We start from the raw sequence: 20,820 nt of genomic DNA, 5'->3' as shown, positions 1-20,820 counted from the left end.
GCTCATTTAAGTCTTATAATAACCCTGGAAATGATAAATTATTATCCTTGCTTTACAGATGAGGAAATTGCAACTCAGAAGAGTTCAATAACTTGTCTATAGTTACACAGTTAGCAAGGTTGTGGCAGAGCTGGACTTGCAACCAGATGTAAACTCCAAATATATACTCACTCATTTATGAATGAAAGCAAAAATGTTTCATAGATATTATTCTTCAGAGAATAGAACCAGATAAGATTAATTTGAATCATAACAGGAAGTAGTGAAGTTTTCTATAGAGAATGTTATTTTTCAATGAGGATGGAATGTGGAAAGGAACACCCAGGGATTTGCTACTATGGTATTGGTAATGTTCCAATTCTTAAATTGAGTGGTGGGTTGACTGGTGCTCATTATATCGCCATACTTTATCCTTATGCATGTGTTACGTTTTCCAGTATGTATTAAAATATTACGTAACAAAAATATTTTAAAATAAATTTTAAAACAAATTAATTATTGAGAGATGTTGTGAAATATCTTAAAAAATAAAATCAGATATTTTCCCCTGGGTAACCTCAATGTATTGTAATTAATGAGTGGGTTTCATGCAACCCACCTTGGCATACACAAAAGTCCTGACCGAGTATTTACCTATTGTAACTGTTACTTTGCTATTTCTGTGTCAGAACTCAAATGACTCTACTGGGTATTAGGGAAAGTCTACTCCTAAAATAAGATTAGAACAAAATCCCAAGAGGATTAATTTTCTTACTGGAAGGTCATTTCGATTCAAGCAGACAGTCTTGAATTTGGATTTCAGTATTCCTATTATATCAGCAGGTACCTTTCCTTGATATTAAGATACTGAGTTTTTAAAATGGCAAATCATTGTAACATCATCGCGTTGAAGCCCAAACATGTTCATTTCCTCAAAAGAATGGTTTCTTTCTGTAAGTGTATGTGTTCTGACAAAATGCGCTTAATGAAAGCTGGCTAATTCATGATTTTTCAGGACTATCCTATTCTCACAGAGATCTGATTGGCCAACCTTTATTGTGGTCTGGTCTTATTCATTTATTTTTGTTGTAAAAGCAGTCATGCCTGTGGTCATAAAAAAGTCAGCCCACAACCCCACTTTTCAATAGTAACCATTGTCTTTTACCATTTGTGTTCAGTTCCTTTTATTACTTCTATAAACTGTAAAGGACATTTCTATAATACTATTTCTTCACTTTACATGAACTTATTAAATTTTAATTTTTACTTTTATCAAAATTGCATTCACATAGCCTAAAAAGTCAAATAGTACTACAAAGCTTATAGTGAAGAATAGGAGACTCTGAGAGTCCTGTCTCTCAATCTCTCATGCCCAGTCTCCAGAGGTGGCTTCTTTCAACTCTTTTCTCTTTCTTTAGCTACTTATATTCATAATTCTAAGTAATATGCTTATACTGCTATTTTTCTTATTCCATTTTAGGTGTTTGTATATCAACTTTTTTTTTTTTTTTTACAGCTAGCAATCATTTTATTTATTTTTATATTTATTCTTGGCTGTGTTGGGTCTTCGTTTCTGTGTGAGGGCTTTCTCTAGTTGCGGCAAGCGGGGGCCACTCTTCATCGCGGTGCGCGGGCCTCTTCACTACCGCGGCCTCTCGTTGCGGAGCATGGGCTCCAGATGCACAGGCTCAGTAGTTGTGGCTCACGGGCCTAGTTGCTCCGTGGCATGTGGGATCTTCCCAGACCAGGGCTCGAACCCGTGTCCCCTGCATTAGCAGGCAGATTCTCAACCACTACGCCACCAGGGAAGCCCTGTATATCAACTTTTTACTCTGAAAAATTTGGATTGGGCTTCTGTACTTAATGTCCCCACATTCTTTTCTACCCACCTTACAATTTTTAGTCACATTATTTGACCATTATTTTATTATTACTATGCAAATATTGTTCATAACTAAGCCACATAGTGTTGTTTAGTTTTCTATTTACTTGTCTCTAATTGTTTCATGAACTCTTTAACAGGACTGTAGAAGTCCTTTCCTTACGAGTAGATATATCACGTGAGCTATTAGTTCTGGTTTTTAATTCAGAGGGATGCTTCCTGGAGTCCAGGTCCTCCTGTTTCTGTATGAATCGATCACTCTCAAAACCTTCTGCATGATGACAGCCTAGAATTTTACTAATTATTATCCTAGGTTTTCCCTTCGCCTGTCCCCTTGCGTTGAATCAGTTGGTTCCTGGAACCTATATCTTCCTATTTCATGTTTTTTTTTTCCCCTCATTTTAGTGGAGTCTGTCATCTGATAGCTTCCTAAGAAAGAGTTCATGAGAATAATATTTTTGAAATCTTGCAAGTCTGAAAGCATCTTTAATTTACCCTCCTTAACAGTTTGCCTTTAAATCCAGGGAGGCTGGAAATCATTTTCGTCTACATTTTTTATGGCATTGGTCTCTTGTCTTCCAGTTTCCAACGTTGCTGCTGAGAAGCACAGTGCCACTCTGATTCCTGAATCTGTTTTTTTCCTCTATGGGAGGTTTTTTTAAACATACGTTCACTCATTCACAAATATTTGTTGGGCAGCCATTACTGTGCTAGGTTCTGTTTTAGAGGCTAAGGATTATGGCATTGAAAAGAGAAGGGCATATATCCCTGCCTTTGTGGAACGTATATTCTAGTGGTGGGTGGGCAACAAATAATAAGCAAAATAAATGTAAAATATATAATATATTAGATAGTGATAAGTACTCAAGCAGAGAAGGAGAATATGCAGTGTGACGGGTGGAAATTTGGATGAGAAGGGCCTTACTTAGAAGGGAACTTTGAGTGAAGACTTGAAGGAAGTGAGGGAGCAAGCCATGCTGATATCCAAGGGATGACCGTTGTGGGCAGAGAGAACACTAAGTGCATAGGCCCTGAGACAAGTGTCTGTCTTGTTTATGGAACATTAGGAAGCCAGTGTGGCTGGAGCAGATATACGAGGTACAAGGTAAAAAGCAATGAGCTCTGAGCAGTAAGATGGAGCCAGATCTTGTAAGAACTTGGCTTTTTATTCTAAAAGAGATGAGTTGCTATTGGAAAGTTTTAAGCAGAAATGTGACTGCTCTCACTTTTGGTAGCTGGGTAAAGAGGTAGAGGGTAGAGGTAGGGCAAGCACTTAGAATGCTATTATGATAATCCAGGTGAGAAGTAATGGTAGTTTGGACCAGAGTGGTGCTAGTGGAGATGTGAGAAATGGTCAAATTCTGGGCATATTTTAAAGGTAAAGCTAACAGCATTTGCTGACTTACTTGATGTGGGGTGTGAAAAAAAGGAGTCAATTATGACTCCAAGGTTTTTGACCTGCAAAAATGGAAGAAAGGAGTTGCCCTTAAGTGAGGTGGGGAAGCCTATGGGAGGAACAAGTTGGAGGGTATATATCAATACGTCAGTTTTGTCCATGTTAAATCTGAGATACCAAGTAGAGATACGAAACAGAGAGACTAGGGAGAAGTCCAAGGTAAAAGAGAAATTTAAGAGTCATCAGTATACTGATGATCATATGCCAGTCAAATGCCTGGATAAGATCTCCCCTTTGTGAGTATATACAAATCCAAGAACTGAGCCCTGAGGCACTTCAACAGTTAGAGGTTGAAGAGATGAAAAGGAATCAGTAGAAAAGACAGAAAAGGAGCAGCCAGAAGGTGAAGAGGAAAACTAGGTAAATATCATGTGTCCCTGCAAGTCAGGTAAAGAAGTGTCTCAAGGAGGAGAGAGTCATCATCTGTATCAAATCCCACTGATAGGTCAAGGAAGATGAGGTTTGAGAGATGACCATTGGATTTGGCATCATAGAGATCATCAGGGACTTTGCGTAGAACAATTTTGATGGCATGATGGAGATGAAAGTAATGATTAGAGTGGGTTTAAGAGAGAATGAGCAGAGAGAAATTGGAGATAGATGGAGTGTTGCTGACAAGGAAAGGAGAAAAATAGAGCAGTAGCTGGGAAAGGAAAGAGAAGGTTGGTTTTACACACACACTCACACACACACATGATTCAGAGTGAGAGAGCTAGAGAGCAAGAGGGAGAGAGAACATATTTGTATTCTAATGAAAAGTTATCCTGGAGACAGAGAAAATTTGATGACTTGGGAGAGAAAGGGGAGAATTACTGGAGCAATCTCCTTGAGTAGGCAAAAGGGAATGAAATCTAATGCACAGGTGGAGAAATTTGCCTTCGCTCGGAGAAGACATCAAAAGTAAAGGGAGAAGGTAGAACGGGGGCCTCATGATGCGGATCTTGTGGTGGTAGGAGTTTATGGAAGATCTCTTTTATTTAATTCCAAACTCTTCCCAGCAAAAGAAAGCAAAATTGTTAGCTGAAAGTTAGGGTGCTGGCAGAAGGTTGGAATTTAATGAGAGAGGAGAAAGTATGAAGCAGTCACTATGAGAGAGACTGAATCATGGAAATATGGCATGAGTAATGTAGCATTAAGAGCCTACTTGGGGGCTTCCCTGGTGGCACAGTGGTTAAGAATCTGCTTGCCAATGCAGGGGACACAGGTTCGAACCCTGGTCCGGGAAGATCCCACATGCCACAGAGCAACTAAGCCCATGGACCACAATTACTGAGCCTGCGCTCTAGAGCCCATGAGCCACAACTATTGAGCCCGTGTGTCATAACTACAGAAGCCTGCGAGCCTAGAGTCCGTGCTCCGCAACAAGAGAAGCCACCACAATGAGAAGCCCGCACACTGCAACGAAAGGGTAGCCCCCGCTCGCCGCAACTAGAGAAAGCCCTCACGCAGCAGGGAAAATCCAGTGCAGCCAAAAATAAATAAATAAATAAAAGAGCCCACTTAGGGTTAGTGTCATTAATTTAAAGTGAAACCAGTCAGCATGGTTTTCCTGCAGTCTTGTTGGTGGGACTTGGGTACAAAGAGTGAGTTTAGTGTTGGATTTAACCAGAGTTGTGGTTTTCTTAAGCAAGGACAAAGAAGGAAGAGGGGCAAGACAGATGAGGATACAAGATATCTTTATGCCCAGAGTTCTATAATTTTTTCAGTGATTGCCTTGCTGGAGTACTTTCATTCGCTATAGTAGACAATTTGTGGGCTTTCAAAGTGGAATGTCCTGCTTTTTAGTTCTAGGAAATTCTGTTGTATTATTTCTTTCATATTTATCCCCGCCACTTTCTCTTTATCACTTTCTGAAACTCCTACTAGTTGGATTTTAGACCTCTAATTTTCTTATCTTTTCTCATGCATTTCCTTCTCTGCCTTGTTTTATTCTACTTTGCAGGAAATTTCCTGAAGGTTAGCTTCCAACTCTTTTCATGAATTTTTCATTTTCACTATTCTTTTTATTTTCCAAGAGCTTGTTCTTGGTCACTGAATATTGCTTTTTATGTAGCCTCCTGTTTCTGCCTGATGTACACAATCAACACCCTCTCTTTATCTCTGGGGATAAATATTACATGTGCTTAAAATTCTTTTTTCCTTCACTCTCCACACTGTCTCTGTTGTCTCTGAGTTCCTTGTTTATTTTGGCTTCCATTTTTTCTTTTTAATGTATTTATTTATTTATTGGTCGTACCACACGGCTTGTGGGATCTTAGTTCCCCAGCCAGGGCCCGCGAACCCAGGCCCTCGGCGGTGAAAGCACCAAGTTTTAACCACTGGACCACCAGGGAATTCCCTTGGCTTCCATTTTAAATGTCAACAGTTTCCTTCAAGTGTCGTAATTTTTGATTATCTGATTGTATATGCATATACTGGCAGGGCATGCTGATGAATGAGCTCCTTTAAGGGTGATTTGCAGGGCTGTTGAGTTAGAGAGCATCCAGTGTATTGATCCATTTCCTAAGAGAGGATTCTCGCAATATTCCATCTGGCAATAAATGTCTAGCCTCCCATGTTCTGGAAGCCAAGAAGGGAAATGGGGGCAGAGAAGCTTATTAAGTTCTCCTACATCAGTTTGGCATCTCACCCCTGACCTCAGCTGTTCCTGGTGTCTAAAGGAACAATTTTGACACCAGCTGTTCCTGGTGTCAAAATTTCTAGGGAGGACTTCTCGTTTCCAGTTCCGCATGTAAGGAGCTTGGAAGTCTATCCTAACATGTGAAAAAACTGAACAGACTGAAAAATCATGCTTCTTCGATCTATAAGAGAGGGGAGGACACAGGGCCAACAGCTGCCCCCCAAGATTGGAGAGATACGTGAATACAGGGAGTCACAGCATACCAGAGCAGAGATTCCTGGGTGGAAACAGCTGGGGAAACCAGTGCTGAGGTAGGAAAACTTGAACTGTAATTGATGAATTGCTGGAGACTCAGTGTGGACAAGTATGAGAGTTAAAATCTTGGATGGTTATGTGAGCTAGACAATTGAGGCTTGACCACTAAATATATATCTGTGTAAGACATATAAGAAATTAGGGGCTTCCCTGGTGGCGCAGTGGTTGAGAGTCCGCCTGCCAATGCAGGGGACACGGGTTCGAGCCCTGGTCTGGGAGGATCCCACATGCCGCGGAGCAACTAGGCCCGTGTGCCACAATTACTGAGCCTGCGCATCTGGAGCCTGTGCTCCGCAGCAAGAGAGGCCGCGATGGTGAGAGGCCCGCGCACCGCGATGAAGAGTGGCCCCCGCTTGCCGCAGCTGGAGAGAGCCCTCGCGCAGAAGCGAAGACCCAACACAGCCATAAATAAATAAACAAACAAACAAATAAATAAATAAATATTAAAAAAAAAAGAAATTAAAAATAATTCAATAGAGCAGCAATTCTTTATTCCTGTCTCTTCCTATTCCCCAACCCTGCAGAAAAGTAATAGCAAATTGTAGATGCTGTTTCTGTTTTCTGAGAAAGAAGGAACATCACATAATAGCAAAGCTTCATAATTTGACCAAGAACTATATGGAGTTAAAATATTTTTATGGGAATTTTCTAGACACTTTTGGCAACTGGGTGGGGGAGGGGAAGGTGCTAGTCTCTATTTCTATGATTTTACTAAATGTTTTCTCAAAAAGCCTCTGATTTTTTCCTTGTTTGGAAAAAAGTTTATTTAATCTTTTGAAACCACTTTGTCACTGACTAGTTTTAATTTAATGTTTTTGCAATTGTGCTTCTACTGTCTTTTAAAGATTACAAAGGTGAAATTGCAAAACTGAAAATATTCCAGTTACTTTAGAAAGTTTCAGTGTAGATATTGTATATCATTATCTTCTGAATTCTTTGAGACTCTGTGAATATTTTCTTAACAGATTATAACTGATCATTATTCTAATATCTTATGCAAAGTTTTTACCATCATTTAAATATTAAAATGGGGACAGATTATAGAATGTGTCAAGCTACAGAATTGCAGTGTGGTCTACAAGAACTATGATTAATGGCTACAATATCTTTCTTTAATTCAAAGTAAGATAATTTTTTAAGGACTTCCCTGGTGGTCCAGTGGTTAAGACTCTGTGCTTCCAATGCAAGGGGTGAGGGTTTGATCCCTGGTCTGGAAACTAAGATCCCAGATGCTGCGTGGCATGGCCAAAAAAAAAAGCAAAGTAAGATCGTTTTTTAACTTTTATAAGGAAATACAGTTTTTTAATTTACAGTTATAAAAACACCCTAATGAGGGTCAGAAATTGTAAAGGTCCTTTTCATATATTTGTTATGCAAAAAAGAAAAAAAACAACCCTGCTTTAAACCCAATAAAATTGTGATGCATTGTCCTGTGGTAGCAAGGAGAAAGTAAACAGAGCCATGGTTAAGGGCACTAAACTTTACCATCTGAAAGACCCAAGATCAAGGTCTGCCTCTGCCTTTTATCAGCCCCATGACCTTGGGAAAGTTGCTTAACCTCTCTACAGCTCAGTCTCCTCATACCAACATGGAGATAATACATTCTTCATAGAGTTGTTAGAATTATGTTGAGATAGTGTGCATAAAGCATTTAGTACTTAACTGATAGGTACTTGGGAGTCACTCAACAAATATTAGCTGTCACAGTTAGTTTTATGGTGGGTAATTTGAACTTTTTCAGCCTGTATAATTTCTTCTTATTTTAGCAACTGTAGTTTTGTTCCTTTTCAGGGACCCAAATTCTAAAACAAAAGAATGTTATATAACATCTTGTTCTTTATTATTATTTGTCCTCTTGTTTATTTTAAAAAACAATTATTTCGTTTTATAAGTATACATTCTAGTTTATCATTACTAATATTTAATCAATAATGGGGTAAATTTCTTTGACATGCATATTTTCCCATGTCAATACTTCTATGATGACAAACCATTTGGAGCCATTGTAGGATCCCACTGGGTAAGATATGAAATGGAAACAAATCACTTAATATGAAATCATTACATCACTAGGCTCATTCAAAAGTCCAAGTAAAAATTTTTTTTAATAAATTTATTTATTTATTATTTATTTTTGGCTGTGTTGGGTCTTTGTTGCTGCACGCAGGCTTTCTCTAGTTGCAGCGAGCGGGGGCTACTCTTCATTGCGGTGCGTGAGCTTCTCATCGCGGTGGCTTCTCTTGCTGTGGAGCATGGGCTCTAGGCGCTTGGGCTTCAGTAGTTGTGGCATGCGGGCTCAGTATTTGTGGCACTCAGGCTCAGTAGTTGTGGCTTGCGGGCTCTAGAGCACAGGCTCAGTAGTTGTGGCGCACGGGCTTAGTTGCTCTGCGGCATGTGGGATCTTCCCGGACCAGGGCTTGAACCCATGTCCCCTGCATTGGCAGGCGGATTCTTAACCACTGCGCCACCAGGGAAGTCCTAAAATGTATATATATTTTTTCATTTCCTCAATTAACCCAACTGTGATAGCTGAAACAAATAGGAGTTTATTTTTCTGACATAAGAAGTGAGCAGTTATTGTAGTGGTTCAGTGGCTTAGCAACATTAGGGCAAGTATCTCTGCAATTCTCTTGGTCTTTGTACATAGACAAAATGACCGTGGTAGGAATCATGTCCGGGAAGAAAGGGTGATAGCTAAAGGGCATATGCGTCACCTCTGGTTCTTTCTTTCTTCCTTCCTTTCCTTCCTTCCCTTCCTTCCTTTCTTCCTTCCTTTCCTTCCTTCCTTCCTTCCTTCCTTCCTTCCTTCCTTCTTTCTTTCTTCTTCCTTCCTTCCCTCCTTCCTTGCTTCCTTCCTTCCTTCCTTCCTTTCTTTTATAGTTGTATAATTTACATGTAGGAAAATAAATATACCTTAAACATACCAATCAGTGAGTGTTGATGAATGTATACACAAATGTGATCAGCACACAAATCAACACATAATATTTCCATCACCCCTGAAAATTCTCTTGTGTTCCTTTTCAGCCAGTCACCTCACCCACCCCAGAGGCAACAGTAGTTCTGATTTCTATAAGTAAACCTTAGTTTTGCCATCTTGAATTCCATAAAGATGAAACCACTCAATATGTACACTTGTCAGGATATTTCATTCAACAGGTTTTTGTGATTCTCCCATAATATATATCAAGGGATTGAACCTTTTTATTGCTGAGTAGTATACCATTGTCTATTCCTTTTTTGTTGGGATACTGAAAGGTTTCCCAGAAACTTTCCTAATAAATGTCTACTTGCATCTCATGGGTCATATCTAATCATATGGCCACACCTTGCTATAAGGGAGGTAATGAAATTATTTGTCTTTCTAGAGACTATCATGGGAGGTTACAAAGGAGAATCAGGTTAGAAATGGCTTTTGAGTAGCCAAACAGCGACATAAGCTAAAATCAATTTCACAGTTTTAAATTTTATAATGAAACTTAGGTTTCATTCTTTTTATTAAAAGTTGCTGATTATCTTATTTACATATTAGTATTTGAATGCACACATGCATATTCCAAGGTAAATATAAGTTTACATTGGAAAGGAGCCAGTGAAAATCTTTAAATGGGAACTGTGAAGATACCTGCTTCACAATTAAGAAAATAATCTTAAATTACAATAATTTTTTAAAGAATGAAAAATAGACATATAAAATTGTAAAATGTTTAATTGGAATTGTTTAATATAATACTAAAAATTTATATTGTCCAAAACTGCACTGTCCAAAATAATAACCACTAGCCACATGCGGCTGTTTAAGTTAAAATGTTAAAAAATTAAAAAATCAGTCCTTCAGTTGCACTAGCCACATTTGAAGTGTGCAATAACCACATGAGGCTAGTGGCTACCATACTAGTACAGATATAGAATATTTCTTCAGTTATTGTTGAAAGTTGTATAGGATGGCACTGTTCAAGAAAGGCGGGAAAAGAACAAATAAAAATCCTTTTCCATCATTAGAATAGAATCTTAATTGATTTGGGGAACCATCAAAGAGCAGTGGGTAGTTCTACTACAGAAATATTTAGTTAATATTTAAATAAATATTAAAGCAAGGGAGGAGGAAGGGAAGGAAGGAGAGAGAGAGGGAGGGAAGGATGGGGAGAGAGAAAGAGAGGAGTGTACAATATTCATTCATTCTTTCAATAAATATTTATTGAGCACCTACCATGTGCCAGACTTTTGGGGTATAATAGTGAACAAGATAAACAAAGTCACTGTTTTGGGGACACTTGTGGCATGAGATGGGAGAGAGACATAAAATAAACAAATGATGTTAGGTAATGACAAGTACCGTGAAAAAAAATAAAGCCAGGCAAGGACAGGACATTTTTATGGGATGTTCAGAAAAGACCTTCTCTGATAAGATGATAATTGTGCAGAGATGAGAGAGAGGATTAGAAAGTGAGCTGTCTGGCTGTCTGGAGAAAGAACATTCCAGGCAGTGGGAATAGCAAGTGCAAAGACCCTGAGTCAGGTACATGCTTGGCTTTTTGGAGAAAGACCAAGGAGGCCAATGTGGCGGGATCAGAATAAGTAAGGCAGAGAGGGTTGATGAGATCAAAGACCTGATAGTCTCATGAAGATTTGGGGTTTTACTCTGAATGATATGTAATACCATTAAAGGGTTTCGAGCAGAGGAATGAAATGATGTGACTTACATTTTATAAGGATCAGTCTGGCTACAGTGTAGAGAATATACCAAGAGGAGGCAAGGGTAAAACAGAGAGACCAGCTATGACCTTAGCAGAAATCAAGGTAAGAGATGATGGTGGCTTGGACTAGGGTGATACTTGTGGAAGGGGAACAAGTGGCAGGATTATGGATATATGTGAGCACAATTTACTATTAGACTGAATATGAGTTATGAGAGAAAGAGAAAAGACCAGGATAACGCCAAGATTATTGGTCCAAGGAACTCCTAAATTAGGATTACCATTTACTGGGATAGGGAGAACTATTGAAAGAGCAGATTTTGGATATATTTTTAAAGTTTGGCTTTGAATATATTTAAGTGTGTATTGTACATTCAAGTAGAGTTGTCAAATAAGTAATTAGATATATGAAGTTGGAGTTCAAGGGAGAGTTCAAGCTGGAATTATAAGTAGGCAGCAGATAGGTGGTATTCTAAGCAATGGCACTAGGTGAGATGACCAAAGTAGTGAGTGGAGATAGAGAAAAGGTCCGAGAACTGACTTTGGGCACTGCAACATTTAGAGGTCAGGAAAGCAAGAAGGAACGAGATCTGAGCATTGGATTTGGCAATAAGCTGGCCTTAGGTGACCTTGACAAGAGCAGTTTGGGTAGAGTTGTATGGATGAAAGCCTGTTCTCTACCTCTAGCCCCCATAGCACAAAGGGTTTTGGGGAGGAACAGCTACCACTTAAGAGGACTGCAGGGAAAGCAGTGTGTTAGGGGAGAACAAGTTTCAGCAGATCAAGAAGTAAAGGAAAAGATCAGAGAAGAGGTTTTAGATATTTCGGATTTTGCTGACTACACTTGTGAGTTCTGAAGGGCACATTGGAAAGGTTCGATTTTAGAGATGAAAGAGAAATAGGGGAAGGAAGCAAAAGGTAAGAGTGTATTACAGAACATCTGAAAGTTTCTCTTGAGTTTTAGTTTTAAAAAAAAGTAAGAAAGGGACTTCCTTGGTGGCGCAGTGATTAAGAATCCGCCTGCCGATGCAGTGGACACGGGTTTGATTCCTGATCTGGGAAGATCCCACATGCCATGGAGCACCTAAGCCCGTGCGCCACAACTACTGAGCCTGTGCTCTAGAGTCCGGGAGCCACAACTACTGAAGCCCGTGAGCCCTAGAGCCTGCATGCTGCAACTACTGAAGCCCGCGTGCTGCAGCTACTGAGCCCACGTGCTGCAACTGCTGAAGCCCACGCACCTAGAGCCTGTGCTCCACAACAAGAGAAGCCACTGCAATGAGAAGCCCGCGCACCACAACGAAGCGTAGCCCCCACTCGCGGCAACTAGAGAAAGCCCGCGTGCAGCAACAAAGACCCAACACAGCCAAAAATAAATAAAACTTTTTTAAAAAGTAAGAAAGAATGTGGAGAATTGAACCCATTAATTCAATTGTTTGTTCTGCTTAAGTCTTCTGGATTATTGCATAAATTCTCCTGTTTAGGTTGTACTGTGCAGATATAATGTTCATAAATGATCAAAGATAAGCATATGAGATTACAGAGAAGAAATCAAAACTGTATACAGTGATTGTTTACTTTCTGTAGTTCTTAGGGACTGCTACATGACTGCTATAATAATGTTTTTATATAAATTTATTTATTTTATTTATTTATTTTTGGCTGCATTGGGTCTTCGTTGCTGCGCGCGGGCTTTCTCTAGTTGCCACGTGCGGTGGGGGGGGGGGTGGCTACTCTTCGTTGCGCTGTGTGGGCTTCTCATTGCAGTGGCTTCTCTTGTTGCGGAGCACGGGCTCTAGGCGTGCAGGCTTCAGTAGTTGTGGCACGCGGGCTCTAGAGTACAGGCTCAGTAGTTGTGGCCACAGGCTTAGTTGCTCCGTGGCATGTGGGATCTTCCCAGACCAGGGCTCGAACCCGTGTCCCCTGCATTGGCAGGCGGATTCTTAACCACTGCGCCACCAGGGAAGTCCCTGCTATAATAATTTGGATTAAAATATATGGAACAGAAATTGTCACAAGAAAATTTATTGAAAACTAACTTATGTTTTTCATTAACTAAACAGGTAATTGGAAGAAAAATAATCATGAAAATTACAGCAATACTGATACAAGAGTGTGTGATCCATTTCCATATATCTTCACATGTAATCCATTTTTTTAAAGATGGATTGGTCAGTCTATGCTGGATTGAATTTCATTGACATGTAAATCCACATTTCCTATTGTATAAGAATGCAAAGCTAATCAGATGTACATACCAAAAGTAAGGACAAATTTTGTGAAATCATTACTTATACCAATATATAGAGCATATCATGCTACATTTATACAAATGAGTTGTATATCTTACATTACTAGTTTTTTGGGGCTATTCAGGTAATGGGTACCCTTATAATTAAAATGAAAATCAAATATTTATTGGCAACATGCTCAACCAAAGACTTTACAGCCAATGAATAGCATGCATTAAAAATGCTGTTTTTGTATATAAGGGCTGGGTAATGAAAATGTTTGATGGTGATCTCCTCTAACAGCCAATACAAATGCCTTTTGAGTTATAAAATGCATTCTATGAACCCCTTTATTAGTTTTTCACTTATAAGGACATGTGCTTTGCCAACCTGGTATGTTTGAAATGGTGTCTGAGTATAGTTTTAATTTGCATTTGTCTCATTATGAGCTAGGTCCAGGATTTTTTCATCCATTAAAGTACTTTTTTTAATGTTAATGCATTAACAGTTCTTTTTCTGTGACCTGTTAATATCTTTTGTCGATTTTTCAAACCTAGATTATTTAAAGATGAGCTTCCCCATTAGAATTTTATCATATATACATTTCCCCAAATTTAAATCCTACAGCAAAAACTATAATTTAAGTGGTATAAAAGAAATGATAATTTTATATCTGTGTTGGTATGTATTTGGCAAATCATTACTTATAGAACAGGAGCTGTCTTAGTCTGTTTGGCCTGCTATAACAGAATACCATAAACTGGGTGGTTTATAATCAACAGGAATTTATTTCTCACAGTACTGGAGGCTTGAAGTCTGAGATCAGTTCTGGCTTGCAGATTGCCAGCTTCTCATTGTATCCTTACATGCCAGAAAGGTGAAGGAGCTCTCCGGGATCTCTTTTATAAGGTCACTAATCCCATTCATGAGGGCCCTGCCCTCAAGACGTAGTCACCTACAAAAGGCCCTACCTTCTAACACCATCACAACAGAGGTTCAGATTTCCATATACGGCACAGGGAGATCAGCTCGGTGCTTTGTGACTACCTAGAGGGGTGGCATAGGGAGGATGGGAGGGATATGCAAGAGGGAGGAGATATGGGGATATATGTATATATATAGCTGATTCACTTTGTTATAAAGCAGAAACTAACACACCATTGTAAAGCAATTATACTCCAATAAAGATGTTAAAAAAAAGAGATTTCCACATATAGGGACTTCCCTGGTGGTCCTGTGGGTAAGACTCCGCTCTCCCAATGCAGGGGCCCCAGCCGGGTTTGATCCCCGGTTGGGGAGCTAGATCCCACATGCACGCCACAACTGAAGATCCCGCATGCTGCAACTAGGAACCGGTGCAGCCAAAATAAATAAATAAATAAATATTTTTTTTTTTTTTTTTTTTTATGGCTGTGTTGGGTCTTCGTCTCCGCGCGAGGGCCCTCTCCAGTTGCGGCAAGCGGGGGCCACTCTTCATCGCGGTGCGCAGGCCCCCCACCACTGTGGCCTCTCTTGTTGTGGAGCACAGGCTCCAGACGCGCAGGCTCAGCAATTGTGGCTCACGGGCCCAGCCGCTCCGCGGCATGTGGGATCCTCCCAGACCAGGGCTCGAACCCGTGTCCTCTGCATTGGCAGGCGGACCCTCAACCACTGCGCCACCAGGGAAGCCCCCTAAATAAATATTTTTAAAAAAGAAAGATTTCCACATGTGAATTTTGGGGGTCACAAACATTCAGTTTATAGCACTAGCCTCGTCCTCAGACCACCTGCATTACCGTCACATGGGCTGCTTGTTAAATGTACAGATTCCTGGGTCCTTTCAGTTCTTCTCAGACCTTCTGGCCTAGGAAATTTACATTTCTAATAAACACTCCATGTAATTCATATGCACTTTAAAGTTTGAGAACCACTTTTGGAGACAGTATGAAATCAAGAAATTAACAAATATAATCTGGACATTAACAAAATATGAAGTTTTTTTTAAAGCTACTATAGAAATATTTAAAGATAAAAGTTAAGTCACTCCTATAAAGGAAAATCAGCAAACTTTACAACTCTAAATCATATACGTAGACTTTGAGATTCTATATTTTAGATTAGTAATTTAGGATATTTTCTTTCAAAAAGTGGTACTATGTCATATCTCAGTTTATTTGTCAATATAGATGTCAGATTCGATTCCTTCTAACACATTAGCTCTTTCAAACCTTTAGATAGCCTTTATTAAATCATTGCTGCAGAGTTCCAAATGATATTCCAGTCACTGGTAGAAACAGAAGTTTGTGAAGATTACTGGTTGACAGCTTATTCCAAGAGACTCTCTAGTAAAGTTTTATAAACTGCTACACACACATACCTACACACATACACACATACACACACACATGTGGATACAAACATATTCAGAATTACCTTACATACCTTCACAATGGTAAGTTCTAGTCCTGGTTTCTTGGGTGAATAGAAATTTATGTGAAGATATATATATTAATTCTGGGTATGTAGAAAGCATTCAAATATTTCATATTATTTTGCCCTTTTTTAAAAGTGGCATGCAGTTTACATAAGATCTATTTGTTAGGCTTTATAAGGTGCAAAGAAAAGTTATACTCCGTTTATCTTTGGCAATGGAGGTTTTGTGCAAGGACATACTGGGATGTAGGTTGCCCAGGACAGTATCTTCTGAGTCATAGAGTTACTCCAGAACTTCCAAGACTGAGAAGTATATCAAGTATCGTGGAAAATTGGAATCATGCCTAAATTCTCTTAGTTCACAAGGCATCTGACTTTCCAAGAGGGAGACAGTGTGATTAGGTCCATATATCACCATTCAAAATGAGTGCTGAAATTGGTTAGAATTTTATGTCACACTAACTCACAGGAGGTCAGCCTCCTTTGTGTGCAGTCTTTTTAGAGGTCTAAACATTTGTAGCCCAGGATAAACAAAGCTGGTTTCACTCAAATCCAGAACAAGCCATAGCAAATCAGGGCAGTTTCCCTAAGAAGGGCACTGTAAGTGTAGAGGGTATTTAACATTTCACAGACTCTTGGCTGAAACAGAAGAGACACTGAAAGATTATTTGAAATTTCCTTTCATATTTAAACTAAGTGTACCTTGACTCTAAAAACTACATGGACCCTTGATACAACTCCTTTAGAAACTCATTTAGATTATATTCTATGACTACTTGGTGGCATGAAAATCCTTGAAGATCTAAAGTTAGTATATATTCTCTTCAGTAATCAATGGCAATATCTTGGATTACAGGCATATAATTCCATCTTGATAGAAGTAACACCTCAGATTTCTCTAACACTTCATTAGGTTCATTAGGCCACTTTAAACAAGTTCTAATTTCATAAGTCATAAATAATCTTTTGAAACCTTAAAATTTAACCCAAAAAATCATGTTTTATTTAATACATTCTTTTTTTTTAAAATTTATTTTTGGCTGCATTGGGTCTCTTTGTAGCTGCACACAGGCTTTCTCTAGTTGCGGTGAGCGGGGGCTACTCTTCGTTGCAGTGTGCGTGCTTCTCATTGCAGTGGTTTCTCTTGTCGCTGAGCATGGGCTCTAGGTGTGTGGGCTTCAGAAGCTGTGGCATGTGGGCTCAGTGGTTGTGGCTCACGGGCTCTAGAGCACAGGCTCAGTAGTTGTGGTGAACGGGCTTAGTTGGTCTGCAGCATGTGGGATCTTCCCGGACCAGGGATCAAACCCATGTCTCCTGCTTTGGCAGGTGGATTCTTAACCACTGCGCCACCAGGGAAGTCCTATTTAATACGTTCTGTAAGCGTGTATTTATTCCTTTCAAACTCAAGTGCTGATTTCATTTGGAGAAGCAGCTTAACACAATGGAGTAAGGCTTAAATTAAGGGGTCTGGGACTAGTTCTGGGTAAGACTTTTGCTACCTAACCATGGAAAGTTGGGTAAGTCATTTAATCTCTTAATCTTTCAGTTTCTCATTCTATAAAATGTAAAAGATACACCACTATACCCCCTCCTATTTTCTTTTTATATACTCTCACCTCTATTTATAAGTAAAAATAATCATTTTTGGTTTTAGGATTTAATGTCTCCTTTTTCTTCATCTTAACCCTAATTACAAAAGGTACTAGTTACATTTGAAAAATAAACAATAAGCTCAATTGTATGTCCCATAAATATTTGTCTTGTGATGACTCTGACACTGTATATGGATTTCTGGCATTGTGTAAATGTGATTTAGCAATTGCTTCATGGGGAGCCCAGTGAGCACCTGACTAGAGTGGGAAGTTGGGAAGCAGGGGGAGTTGGAGTTAGGACTATATAGTAAAACTAGGGCAGATTATGGAGGGCTTTGAATGACAGATTTAGGAATTTGAAATTCATTTTATTGGGCAGTAGGAAGTCATTTTATAATGGAATGACAGTGAAAGTTGTGTTTTAGAAAGCTAATGTGACAGACTTATAAGGACTAGAAGGTAGTGGAGAGGAATGAAACTGACATACCAGCTTGGAGTCTTCTGAAATTTTCAAAAGATAAGTTAATGCGGGTATAATCTACCATGTTGGCACTGGAAAAAGAAAAACCGGGAAGGAATCAAGACACCCTGGGAAAGAAAGCACAACAGGACATGTGCCTGATAGATATGATGGATGAGGCAGAGAGGAACTCAAGATGTTTCCAAGACTTCAAGTTGAAGAGACTGGAAGAAGGTCATTAACTGAAATAGAGAATTTTGCAAGTGTTGCTACTGGATGGAAGATTTGAGCATAGTTTTAGGCAGTCTGCATGTCAAGTGATGGTAGAGAATGCTCAGTGGAAATGGTAGGTGGCAATGTCTTCTAATTAGGGAAGCAAAGCCATGAAGATAGACAAAGTGGTGAAACACTGAGTGGATGATTATCTGATTTACCAAAAAAGTCATAGATGAAAGTTTCTCTGAATAATTTTGAGATAACATTTTTATTACCATAGGATCATGTATCTGGATATTCAATGTTTTGTTTTAGGCTTGGAAAAATTGAAGGGAACAATCAGTAAAATCCTTGGTATTTCTGTTTCACAATAACTGCTTTCAAAAAATGAGAAAGATGTATACCTGTTTGTAAAGAACTACTGATGAGACATTTGAGGGACTCTGACTCATTTTAAATCTGATTCATTTTTAGATGGTTTGTATAACAAAATACAGAATTCACCAGTGGGTGAGGTGCCTTAAAGAACAGGATTAAAATTCAAAAGCCTATGTACATTTTAAATATTTGTGGAGAAGGACATGATTGAATTGTATATTGATAATTTACTCAGGTAAAAACTCTAGAAAGCCACATGTTAAAGAGAAAATAAAACCAGAATTGTAAGGAGAAAATGTGTCTGCATTTAAAGGAAAATGAGGTTAATATGTCAATCATGTGGTATTGTCACTAAAATATGTGTGACACATAAATAGGAATTAAGCACATAGGAAAACCCAAGATAATTGTGGTATGGTGAGACACATAGTTCAAATATTTAATGAAAATCACTTGGTTAACTTAAATGAATTATATAGAATTTGGCAAAGATCCAGAGAATGGCAACTGAAATGAACAAATGTATTTTAGATAGACCATATAAGAAAGGGCTAAAGAAAAATTATTTAATCCATAAGAGAAAAGGCTAATGAAAAACTGTAATGTCCCTCCTCCTGAATTTAGGAGGTATATTTTGTTCCAGACAATATAAGAGAGAAGAACCATCTTTTTCTTTATTTTTTTCTTTTTAATATAGAATCTAAGGAATCGCCTCAATTGCTGCTGCAGGTTTTGTGAAGTCAAGGTCTAGTGATACATACTGGCTACTAAATGAAATGGCGGACAGGTTGTATCTGACCAATTTGTGAATAACATGAAATGGCAATTACAATATACTGGGGGGAGGGACGGAGAAAGCTTCTCAGAATATGATTTGGCTACAGTTAGAGCAATCGCTTGTTTGATGATCATGATAGGTATTCTTCACAGGCCTGTTTGCTATCTTGCCAATAAGGGGCTAACGCTATTTAAACGGAAAATATAAAAAGTACTTTTAGAAATCTTTAATTCCTCTGGGGATATAAGTATAGTGTAGTATTCCATTAAGAAGACAAGTCAACACTAAAAGAAGTGTAGCTTAATTATGAGTTTTACAGATGTTATAAACAGAATCACTAGAATGTAACTTGAATCAGGGATGACAAATCAATATCATTTCCCTTTTCAATTCTGGTCCATTGGAAGTGACTTCCAAGGGCTCTTTGTTGAGAACGATACTGCGGCAGTACTTGCACTCAGTAGGAAACAGTTAATGATTGATTTACAATGACATCCCAGGAAGCCTCCAGTGACCTTTACCTTGCTAAACCCAGTGGTCATTTCTCAGTCCTCAACTTACTTAACCTATTAGCAGCAGTTGCCACAGTTCATCGCTCCCTCCTCCTTCACTTTTCTTCACTTGGCTGCTGGTTCCTCTTACCAAGCTAGCCACTGTTCTCAGTCTCATTTGCTGATTCCTTTCACCTTCCCTCCCTCTTAGAGTGCTCCAAGACTCAGTCGTTCTATCACTTCTCTATCTAAACTTGCCCCCAAGAGCAGCACAGTCTAATAGAAAAATAATGTGAGCCAAGAATGCAAACTGCATATGTAATTTGAAATTTTCTAATAGCTACATTAAAAAAAGCAAAAATAAACTGATGAAATTCATATATATATTATTTAACCCAATACACTCCAAATATTAGCATTTCAACATATAATCAATATAAATATATTACTTTAAAAAATTGATATATTAATGAGCTATTAAATTATTTTTCTTTTTCTTTCAGGAAGCATTTTATTGTTGCTCCAAGTTTAAGAATTTTCACTGACAGAAAATCACACTTTAAGAAAATTTCCCATATAAATCTGCTCAGCTTTTGAATCTTGGTTTTGTAGCCATATTTCTCTCCAATATAGGCAATCATTCTATCCATGATTGATAGAACAGTCTTAACCTTCAATTTCAATACTGGGCCTTGACTAAGGAAGCTCTTCAGGACCAGTTTTAATTTAGAAAGAGTGGCTTTGTCTAAAGGAGATGCAATAGTAACTATGTAATAGTTACTTTACATTAAAGGAATAACAGAGAGAATACTTTACATCAAAGGAATAACAAACTGGATATCCAAGGAACAATAAGGAATTATTTAACAACAATGAATGTACAGAAATGTTCCAGTATTGGAACATTTAATAATGTTTCCAGCATTTAATAATGGCTGCTAAATTGGTAAACTGTCTCATTTTAAGAGATGGCAATTTACAGCAAATAATTTTTAATAGAGAATTCATCCAGGAATAAAATATTCAATTGCGACTCTAATTTTAAGGTTTAACTGGTAAAAAAAAAGATCCTAAAAAAAAGGAAATTTGTAATCCCACATAACTGATAATCCTAAATACAAATTAATTCTGGTAACAAACCAAGCATCATAAATTGCCCCTGTAAGAAGTTTTAAAACGTTTTAAATATTTCAAAAAGCACTTGTAAATCAATAGTTATATATTAAAAACAACTACCTTAACAGGGTGAAGCAGGAGACTAGAGTTTAAATCCCAGATCAGCTTCCAAATAGGAGCTTCTTTGACGAATGGAG

At 38.5% G+C, this 20,820-nt stretch overlaps 1 long non-coding RNA gene across 1 annotated transcript in view; it reads right to left on the bottom strand.

The window, feature by feature from the left end:
- LOC309665592 overlaps positions 1-20,820 on the bottom strand; it is a 25,774-nt gene extending 4,954 nt beyond the window's left edge. The window contains exon 1 of the long non-coding RNA XR_014266552.1: positions 20,744-20,820. This is a non-coding gene — a long non-coding RNA (uncharacterized lncRNA). The remainder of the gene's footprint in view (positions 1-20,743) is intronic.

The sequence above is a fragment of the Balaenoptera physalus genome (assembly GCF_965194825.1).
Source record: "Balaenoptera physalus genome assembly, chromosome: 8".
In the NCBI taxonomy this organism is placed as follows: Eukaryota; Metazoa; Chordata; class Mammalia; order Artiodactyla; family Balaenopteridae; genus Balaenoptera; species Balaenoptera physalus.
Note: the sequence above shows the minus strand (reverse complement) of the source record. Positions and strands in the feature narration are given on the sequence as shown.